We start from the raw sequence: 11,279 nt of genomic DNA, 5'->3' as shown, positions 1-11,279 counted from the left end.
CAAGAGCAGGAAATTGAGAGGAGAGGGTTTCTGGTCACCAACAGGTGCCCCTGAGCTTTGCTGAAATATACCCAAATGACTTAGACCTGATAATACCCTGCTAATAACCTAGGAACAGGGGCCTTTGTGTTCCTATTAAATATGAGATTGTTTTCCTTTTCACAGACTCTCGGGAAGCCTAAGGAGGAGGTGGGTGTAGGGAAGCTGATACAGCAACAAGGAGGGCTTTGATTTTAATGAAAGGACTGCTGCAGACTTGTAGGGAGCAGGGCGGTGGGCAGTAAAGAAAACTCTTGGTGAAATCACTTCCTGGGAAAATTGTATCAAAACCCTCTGCTTCCAAGGAAGAGAATAAAATGCAGTCCCAGATAACACGGAGACACAGTAGGCACAGAGAAGCTGGAAGGAAGTGTTCATAGAGCGCTTTCCCAGCCTGGCGCTATTTCTGCAGTGTGGCACCCTCCCCTGCAGAATGGGTGAGTCACCAGCAGGGACCCCTTATCGCTGGAGTGGGCACAGGGATGGCCTAGGAGAACAAGGACCCCACCGGGACCCCAATCGGCTGACTAAGAAATGACGTGGTATCTGTGGAAACTCCAAGAAGAGAGGGATGGACAAGAGCCAGAGGACGAGATGGTCTGGGGCCAGAAGACAGAGATGTTGTGCAGTCGAAGGAGGTTTGGTTCTGTTAGGTGTCGGACTTTGTAGGGAGTGGGCTAAATACCATAATGGATGTTAGGTGGCACTCATGGTTGAGGCCTTCATCTCAACTAGAGACTCTCATATCGCTCAGCTGTATCAGGAGCCTGAATTCCACACAGACACCGCAAAACATCTCATGGTCAGGCTGAATACCTGGGAAGTCCCCTTAAATGTGGCTGCTTTTGTTAAGAATCATTCACCAGGCGGTACAGGAGTTCTTTGTACTGTGTTGGCAACTCTTCTGTAAGTTTGAAATTACTTCAAAATAAAAAGGTAAAAACTAGGTTATTCTGTTCGAGAAGTAATTTTACTTCTTTTTTTTTTTTTTTTTTTTTAAATTTTTTTTTCAACGTTTTTTTTTTTTTATTTATTTTTGGGACAGAGAGAGACAGAGCATGAACGGGGGAGGGGCAGAGAGAGAGGGAGACACAGAATCGGAAACAGGCTCCAGGCTCCGAGCCATCAGCCCAGAGCCTGACGCGGGGCTCGAACTCACGGACCGCGAGATCGTGACCTGGCTGAAGTCGGACGCTTAACCGACTGCGCCACCCAGGCGCCCCAGTAATTTTACTTCTGAATAGGGGTGCCAATCCCCACGCTGTTGAAAATCTGTGTATACTTTTTGACTCTCCCCCCTCCCCCCACCAAACTTAACTACTAATAGCCTACGGCTGACTGAAAGCCTTATGGATAACATAGACAGTTGATTAACACATATGGTGCGTGTTATATGTATTATATACTGTATTTGTACAATAAAGTAAGCTAAAGAAATGTTATTAAGAAAATCATAAGGAAGAGAAAAAACATTTACAGTACTGTATTTATAAAAAAAAATCCACATATAAGTGGACTCATGCAGTTCAGAAATGTGTTGTTCAAGGGGCGCCTGGGTGGCTCAGTCAGTTAAGCACCCAACTTCGGCTCAGTTCATGATCTCAAGGTTCATGGGTCTGAGCCCTGTGTCCAACTCTGTGCTGATAGGTCAGAACCTGGAGCTGCTTCAGATTCTGTGTTCCCATCTCTCTCTGCCCTTGCCCCCACCCCCCACCGCCCCAATCGCACTCTGTCTCCATCTCTCTCTCTCAAAAAATGAATAAACATTAAAAAAAAAAACCTTTTTAATGTGTTGTTCAAGAGTCAGCTGTATTTAGAGCAATGAAATGAATTTTTTTAATTGCCATACAAGAAAACACAGGTGTAAAACATTATTTTGGCTGTCTAAAACCTGAAAATAACATATGTCCAAAAATAGGGGGATAGTATTATAAAGCATGTTAGTATAATGCAATATTACATAGTCATTATGATGATTGATAATATAATTATATAAAATATCAAAACTGATCATAAATTACCTTACCCAAAAGACATAGAAAACAAATATGTATATGTGTAAGCACCACATGTGTGTTACACAAGATTGGAAGAGGAAATCAGGTGTTGGAGTGCTGTACTTTTTGGTGAAATTTTTTTCAATTGCTTTTGCAATACTTTTAAATTGTTTTCATAAAAAGAGACTTACTGACTCCACTGCAGATCCAGGCTTGTGTGAGTATGTCCAGCAGTTTCTCTCTGACACAGGCACCAGAAGGGCAGGCTTGTCTATGACAATGTATTGGAAGATTAGAAATTTTCCTTAACCTGTTATAAAAGTATCCATGCGTTTATTCAAACTCTTCTTGAATACATCTCACTTTCAATCAACTCCTTCTTGGAGGGAATCGAGTTTCTCCCTCCCGATTCTCTAAAACAACTTCCTGTCCTTGGTTCTAAGCTACCCCTTTGACCTCTGAGGCCTGACCTATGGTTTCAATCTTTTAGAATGGGTAAACACAACCTTGTCCACCTGTGCTCGCTCCCTGGCGAGCCTAGAGGCTGCTGGAGAGAGCCTGTGGCTCTAAATCAGGAAGTTTGTCTTTTTTCCCCGAAATTCGAAATTCGTTGGAGGACTCTGGGCCAGTTTGCTTTGTGCTGTTAGCTTCCTTGTGCTTCAGATGAGAGCAATAAACCCACAGGATTATTATTTGGCCCAAATAGGATAACACAGGAAAGAAAACACTTTCAGGCAGATGACATACCACTGGCGAGTTAATAAACCGTCTTGTAAACGTATTTTGCAGCTCTGTGCCGTTCCCATGTCTCTGGTCAACTGGAAAGCCCTTTGTGGGAGAAAACTTCTCACTCTGTTTGGAGATGCCAAAAGGGACCTTAAAGAGCATCCACCTCAAATTTTCTCAAACTGTCTTCTAAGCAATATTAGTGTCACACTCGTGAAAAAAAAGTCAATGCTAATAATCTTTTTTCTGTGAAAAACAATTTTAGCGCACTAAACACAAATTCATGATGGGGGAAACTGGGGGGTGGGGAAGAGAGGGGTATATGGGGAAATTCCATACTTCCCGCTCAATTTTTCTGTAAACCTAAAACTTCTCTAAAAAATAATGTTTATTAATTTAAAAAAGATTTACTTGAACATGCAAAATACAGGCATTTCCGATATTATAAAGTTGTATTAATATTACATTTATGTATACATAAGAATCTAGTTTTCATGGGGCTTATTTTGCAGAGATCAGTTGGTCTGTGACACCATCCCCTGCCATTTGTTTATATGTAGGCATATCTTACTTAATCAATATCTATTAAGTAGTCTATCAACATCCTATGATTTCAAAGGTGTCTGTGCTCAGTTACATTTAGGTGAATCGGGCTGTTCTAATCCCTTTGTACTTGAGGACACTGAGAAATGACTGCCCCGGGTCACAGTGTGGGTGCGGCCAGGTCAGTGACGGAACGCTGGTTTCCTCCGCGTCCTATGTCCTTGTCCTACTGTATCTGATGCCACCAAACCTGGTAGCCTCCTTCAAGTATTTGATTTGTCTCCTTTCAGCCTTTCTGGTCATTTCTTTTTGTTTTAAAACAGCGACAGCAGCAATAACCAAAACCAAATGCGCACAGAACACTCAATCAGTTCTGACCTCGTGCTGACCCCAAAGTGTTAGTTAGGTCCTTGCCGGGTCCTTGGACAGGCTCCTTGGAGACAGCCACCAAGACCTCTTCACTTCTGCATCATCGCTGATCGGGGAGGTGTGCTGACTTGCGCAAGGTAGGTTCTGCATCAGTTCTGGTCACCAGCTGGGGATTGGCACGTGTTCGGGACGACAGGAACATACTGTTTACACTGGATCCACCTTCCCACTGCGGCATCACTGGACTGTGCTCTGGTGGCCCTTCTTCCTGAGTCAAGCATTTTTGCCCAGTGAATACAGTTCTGATGTAGCCTTTCACAGTTCCCTGCTCCTCCAAACTCCACCCCGGGGAAATGATGCATATTTTACGAGATGCCCTTTTAACTCTTCCTGACTGAAATGTACTTTTTTTTTTTTTTTTTTTCCCGTGAGGGGTTTGCACCAGTCTGAGCCACTCTGAGATCAAAAATTTTTCCCTATCCTTCCTTTATCTATGGGGCACAGGGTTTCCTGTTTGATTTCAGATTGATAGCTGTAATCACATTCCAAATGTCACTCGTCCTATCTCACTGTGTTGGTTCAGGGGTGGGGTGGCTCTGTCCACAGCTTTTATTAGAAATTAAGGGAGGGGCACCTGGCTGGCTCAGTCTGCTGAGCATCTGGCTCTTAATTTTAGCTCAGGTCATGATCCCAGGCTGACCCTGATGTTGGGCTCTGAGCTTAACACAGAGACTATTTGGGATTCTCTGTCTCTGTCCCTCTGCCCCTCTCCCCCACTTGCATGCCCTCTCTCTCTCTCTCTCTCTCTCTCTCTCTCAAATAAAACATTTAAAAAAAAAAGAAATTGAGAGAAGTTGCCAGAACTCAGAGCACTGAACAAGCTCTTCTTGATTTGAAGATCTCCAATTTTAAAAAAAGTTTTTGTGAACCCTACTTACTTACCTGACGTGATCATCACAATTGTAACAGGTCAAGGCCACAGACCCACTCGTCTCAAGTCAAGTTGCTATTTTGGGGCTAATAGAGAAATTACCTTAGAATGTGAAGAGCTACATCAGGTTACAAAACACTGTGATGCTGACTTATAACAAAACACGCTCCCCAAAGCGTTAACAGCATAGGAGAGGTTGTAGCTAAAGATTTGAGAAGCAATTGCTCTGAAATCATATTTGAAACCAAAGAAGTAGGTGAGCCTCTCAGGAGAGACAGCCAACGTCCGAACCTTGGATTCAGAATAAAATTTTCTAGCATGAGAATTTCTAGCACATAATGGTCCCTATGTCCAGGCTGGTGACGGCAAGGAGGGTCAGGGACAGGGAGTAGGGTGCTGGTGCTGAAGAGCAGTGGGGATCCGAGGACCAGGAGGTGGGCAACCGCAAGGCTATGGGGGCAGGTAACACGAAACTGAGAAGGAAGGCAGTCATTGGGGAAGTGAAAGGCAATCTGAGTCATAAAGGAAAGTAGAAATTATTTCTGAAGAGTGATGTCGATCACGCGGCCCTCCTTGTCACCATGGCACAGCTATGGTACCCATGGATGGTGTCTATCTGGAGAGAAGATAGAGAGAGGACGGATACTTCAAACAAGGAGAAGCCAGAATCTTCCAAGTGAGCCTGCCTTGACCAGCCATGTGGCTGTGGCTAATAACTGATTTTTCATAGTGCTTGGTCCTTTACGAAGCTCTTTCATATATCCCTCACATCTTTTCTTCACAAATGCGATATCCTATGAGAGGGACAGAGAAGGTGTTCTACCCAATTCACAGGGCAAGAAACTGAGCCCAGAGAGGACTTCCCTCTGGCCACAGAACTGCTCACTCATAATGAAGGAGCCCAACAAGTTCAACCAACATAAAACCAGAACTCCAGCCCTGACCCCATGCAGCAGAGCTGCTGTCATCCTTTCAGTCACCTGTCTGTCAGTGGCCAAATAGGGAACCCAACATCAGCCTCCCATAGGAGGCAACTCAAGTGACCACTGAGTTTGTTGATGTTTTTGTCTGTCCTGCAACCAGGAGAACCCACGCCACATCAGAAACAGGCTCTCATGGCATGTTGGCCAGAGGGATCCTGTTGTGGTAGGTTTGCATGCCAAGTGGCTTCCTGTAGCACACACACCACCCTTAAGCTCTTTATGTCCTCGAGGCAGAGCCTTCTAGCAGGCTCTTGTCTCCACAGAATGTCCCTGAGACTGCCTGTTCCATTTCCTCCTGCTTGTCTCCCTCACTAATGGGTATGACTGCTCCACATCTCCCCTGGGTATCTCAGATCCCAACCCCTACTCGGGTACCCCCGGGAAACCACTGATCTGAACCCGCCACAGCCTCCTGGTCAGGGGGAGGGCATCAACACCCAGAAGCACCGCAGGGGCGCTTTGCCCTTCCCACCTGCCTCCGCCCTGTCGAGCCTGGGACAGATCACTCTTTTTCCATCCCTAGAGAAGCCAAAGCCATGCCCTTGCCAGAGTCATTAAAGTTGTCCCTGAAGATGTGACCTCCCATTGAGCACAAGCCTCACCGTGGTGGTGAGGCTCCTCCTGGCCTGTACTCAGCGAGCAGCCAGAATGCGGGAGCCAGAGGATGCTGTGTTCTGTCTGCCTGCTGCCTTGGGGCCAGGCTGGGGAAGCTGCTCTCTAGCTGAGCGAGGCAACAGGAAATGAGTGGGATGAACGGGCTCACATCTGGAACATATCCGCCCAACGGCTCGGACAGCCTGTAATAGCACCAACACGGTGCAGAGGACAAGCACCTAAGTTCTCAGAGCCAGTTTCCTCATCTGTAAAATGGGAATGAAATCCAACACTGCCTACTTTTTAGAGAATTTTTGGAAGATCAAATGATAATTGGTGAGACATTGCTATGTAAACACAAGTCAATTTTTTTTTCTTAAGTAAGCTCTATGGTCAACATGTGACTTGAACTCATGACCCCGAGATCAAGAGCTGCATGCTCTACCAATTCAATCAGCCAGGTACCCCAATAAGTCAAATTATTATTCCCTACGAAGTACTTTCATAAAGGGTACAGACCAAAAAGGATGATAGGGGGCAGGGAAGGTGGGGAAGGAAGTTCAGGTACCTTTGCACACTCCACCTGCCAACCCAGCTGCATGGGACCCGCTTCAGGCAACCCTGTCACCCTGGTAGCTATGTAGGTGGGGTTGTCTGTCCTGGGGGGCAACAGTACAGGGAGCAGAGGATTAGAAAGGCCACCTGGCACCATTTCCTTTAAGCACTCTGCTTGTCCTAAACAGGAAATGATGCCTGAATGCTGAGTTCATATAAATAATTCAAGGTGAAACTATAAGCAAAAATACATCTGAAGTGGTTCTATCTGGCTGGGAGCTGGACAAAAAGTTAAACACAATTGTTTACTAACGTACTCACGCCCTCCATGCTGAAGGGAGACCATGTATCAGTCGATGGTCTAACTTTTCTCAGCTGTGGCAGAGGCAGCAAGGGCTCATGACCCCCAACAGCACACATCAGCACACCTCGCTGGAGAGGACGCTTCAGAAACCCAGGAACCTGCATTTTTATGTTCCAGTGGTTTTAGACCATGGCGCGACTCTGCCATTCTGCACATTCTGCATAGCTCTGTGATTCTGTATGACCTGTTGTGTCCCCGCTTGATGATGTGATGAGGAAAGGCTGCCTCTGGGGTCCTGCTGCTTGCTAGACCCCACAGAGTGACTACTGACGTTCCTGTTTTCAAAGTTTCAAACATTTTGCCACCTCTGGCTCCCTTAATCTGACCATAACTTTAAAAACTATTTTTACAGGTTTATTAAAAGGAGGATCGGGGGCTGCCTGGGTGGCTCAGTCAGTTAAAGCGTCGACTTCAGCTCAGGTCATGATTTCGTGGTTTGTGAGTTCAAGCCCCGTGTCGGGCTCTCTGCTATCTCTGCCTGCTTTGGAGTCTCTGTCTTTCTGTGTGTCTGTCTCCCTCTCTCAAAAGTAAATAAACATTAAAAAATATTTTTTGCAAAAGGAGGATCGGGTTACTATGGAGAATATTAATCACTACCTCTTATATAACACTTTCCATCTCCAGGCACTTCACAGGTATTTAATTCTGTGAGATTGGTGCTGAATTGCCCCCATTTTGCAGACAAGAAAACCGAAGCACTGAGAGCTGCAGTCTCTTGTCCAATGTTATACAACTAGTAAGCGACAGAACCAGGATTTAATCCAGCCTGACTCCAGAATCTGCCTGTGCAACCACAGTGCAACACAGCCCAGTGAAGGCAGGAGCTCCCAGTTGAGACCCTCCCAGAGAGAAGGGAAAGGCCACTGAAAAGGCAGCAAGCACCAAGCACTTTGCGCCTACGGTAGACAGATGCCTGGCAGGCTGTGGGAAGGCCAGGACTCTGCCATGTGCTGGTGAGGTCTGGTTCCCCTGAGCTATCTTGAGCAGCACAGGGAATTTACCAGCAGGGGCAACCAGTAAGCGGGCTTGATGGACAACACACCCTGGGTTTTTGCTCACCATCTCTCCTCTCTCTGCATGACAGCTCCTCTTGGGCCAGCTCCAGGGGACACAGATGTGACAGCTAACTCAAATTCTTACAACCCATTACCTAAGAAAGATTCTGGGGACTGGCTCAGCCTGGGTCCTATGTCTGTGTCTGCTCAGGGAGTAGGGTCTGTAACCAGAAGAAGCAGAATGGGGTGGGAGAAGACTAAAACAGTAGGCACAACATACTACCACTTGAGACCATCGGTGCTCAACCAGTTGGAGGTAGAACAGGGATGCCAGTTGCCTCGACCCAGCCCCTCTCTCAGAACACCATGAACTAAACCTCACTGCCCCAAAGAAATGAAATTAGATGAAGTTAAATATGGCCACAGGCTAAGAGCTGCTGTCTATCTGAGCAAAGGCTCAGTTATGAGCCTCCACAAAAATAGGTAGAAAAAGCCCCAATTTAATACATGAAGCCACTATCACTTCATGACCAACTGATTTGATCATTTGCTTTCTCTCTTTATAAAATCTGATGATATAACTCTTCCTCAAACAGAAGAGACAGGAGAAGGTGCCCACAAGTGCTGGTCACCCTCTTGTCCTTCTGTCTGTAGAGTCTGTTTTACACTTCTGGGGTATCCTAGGAGCTATCTTCAGGAGCACTTTGCAGAGAGTGAATCTCTTTTATGTGCTTGAGCTTTCCGTGATCCAGATAAACAAAGCTATTTTATTTCATCATTTCATTCTGATATACATACTGAATCCAGGAAACCTCAGGTCAATCAAACAAGACCTGTGCCTCTAAATTCAAGCCATGCAGTGGGTCCTCACTAAACCTAGGGATCAGGAAGACAGAAGAAGGCCTGTGCATTCTTTTTTTTTTTTTTTTTTTTAACATTTATTTATTTTTGAGAGACAGATAGAGACAAAGCATGAGCAGGGAAGGAACGGAGAGAGAGGGAAACACAGAATCCAAAGCAGGCTCCAGATTCTGAGCTGTCAGCACAGAGCCCGATGCGGGGCCCGAACCCATGAATCGCGAGATCATGACCTGAGCCGAAATCGAGTTGGACGCTTAACCGACTGAGCCACCCAGGCGTCCCTGTGCATTCATTATTTTAAGTGTTCAGTCTTTCACCTCTCGAACATTTACTGGATTCTTTGCTCTGTGCCAGGCGGTGTGCTGCATGCTGGGGTTATAGAGGCGAGTGACACCCACTCTGCCGTCAGGGAGCTACCATCTAGGGACAGGAGACGAGTTTGTATGGTTGACTCTTGCACACCACTGGTTTGAACTGTGTGGGTCTACTTAGACTCGGGATTTTTGTTTTTTTGTTTTGATAAATAACAGTACAGGACTGTAAACGTATTTTCTCCTTCTTACAATTTACTTATTTATGTATTGAACAATGTTTTAAATGTTTTTTTAATTAAAAACATTTTTAAATATTTATTGTTGAGAGACAGCAAGAGAGAGAGACAGAGCACTAGTCAGGGAGGGGTACAGAGAAAGGGAGACACAGAATCTGAAGCAGGCTCCAGGCTTTGAGCTGTCAACACAGAGCCTGACATGCGACTCAAGCCCACAAACCTTGAGATCATGACCCGAGCTGAAGTTGGGCCCTCAACCGACTGAGCCACCCAGGCTCCCCAATTTTTAAGTAATCTCCACACCCAACATGGGGCTCAAACTCACAACCCTGAGATCAAGAGTCTCATGCTCCACCGACAGACCAGCCAGACGCCCAATCTTCTGACTTTCTTTACAACATTTTTTTTCTAGCTTACTCTATTGTAAGAACACAGCATGTGATAATATAGCATGCAAGATATATGTTAATCAACCGTCATATTATGGGTAAGGCTTCTAGTCAGCAGTAGGCTATTGGGTGTTACATTTTTGGGAAGTCAAAAGTTATGCTCAGATTTTCAGTTGCACGGGAGGTCAGCGCCCCTAACTATACTATGCCATTATCATTTTATGGTATGCTAGAGAAGTTGGCAGAATTTTTCTGTAAAGGGCCAGGTGGTAAATACTGTAGGCATTACAGGCCAAACAATCTCTGTCATAATACACAATGTTGTCACTACAGCATGAGAGCAGCCAGAGACAATAGGTAAGCACAGAGTTAGCTGTGTTCTGGTAAGACTTTATTTACAAAATCAGGCGGTGGGCTGGATTTGGCCTGAGGGCTGTGGTCTGCCGATGGCTGGACAAAAACAACGTTGTACAGGATAGAAGGAAGCCCCTGGTACAGCGTGGCTCACAGGAGGGAGTTGTCACTTTCACTGAGGAGACATCAGCATTGAACAAGACCTCGTGAAAGAGGCGTTGCACAGGAGGAGTATGGGTTTGCCATATGGGCTGGGGCGAGGGGCAGCGTTGGTGGAAAGGGAAGCACACAGTAAAGCAAAGAGTTTAGGCAGCCACAACCAATTAGTGTGACTGGGGGGAAATGGGGAGCCAGAGATGAGGCTAAAGAAGGAGTTGGGGCCAGCTCGGAGAGGCTCCGGAGCCACACTGGGGACTTTGGTCTCTGTCTTCAGGGCAGAGGTAGAAGAGGAGCAAACGTGTGGGAAGCTTCTTTCAACTGCCCTTCTAGATAGTTTACATAAATGATTTCGTTTCATCCTCACAAAATACAGTGAGGTCTGTATTATATTATCAGCCCGGTATTATTAATTATTAATAATCCAGTATTACTTATTAATTTGTGATAGGAACATTTGTCCCAAGTTCACTGCTCCCCTGAAGCAGCAGAGTCAGGATTCAAACCCAGATCGATTTGGTGCCACACTCTTGGCTGTCTCCACACGCTGCCCCTTGGGGGGACCCAAGCACGCTGGAGCCTTTCCTCCCTTGCTTCCCAGCCGGGGGCCTCCCCCTGCCTGAAGGAAGGGTTTAGAGAATGCCACTTGATGTCTCAGAGTGGGACAGGACTTTATGGGAAAAAAAGTTAAACCCTAGGTGGTGGAGGAAATCTCTTGGGTGTGGAAAATAAAATGGATCTCGAGAAGGGGAGTCGATGGCCAGTCATCCCGACAGGCAGGGACTGCAGCAGGTTCCTCCTGGCACTGAAGGCTGGCTGGGAGCCAAGGAAAGCCTGGGTCCCTGGGGGGAGAAGGGAGTGCCTTCATGCAGA

Source organism: Panthera pardus, unplaced genomic scaffold (genome assembly GCF_024362965.1).
Source record: "Panthera pardus isolate Hobbes unplaced genomic scaffold, ASM2436296v1 HiC_scaffold_13, whole genome shotgun sequence".
In the NCBI taxonomy this organism is placed as follows: domain Eukaryota; kingdom Metazoa; phylum Chordata; class Mammalia; order Carnivora; family Felidae; genus Panthera; species Panthera pardus.
The sequence above is the reverse complement of the archived record's forward strand: the minus strand, read 5'-3'. Positions refer to the sequence as shown.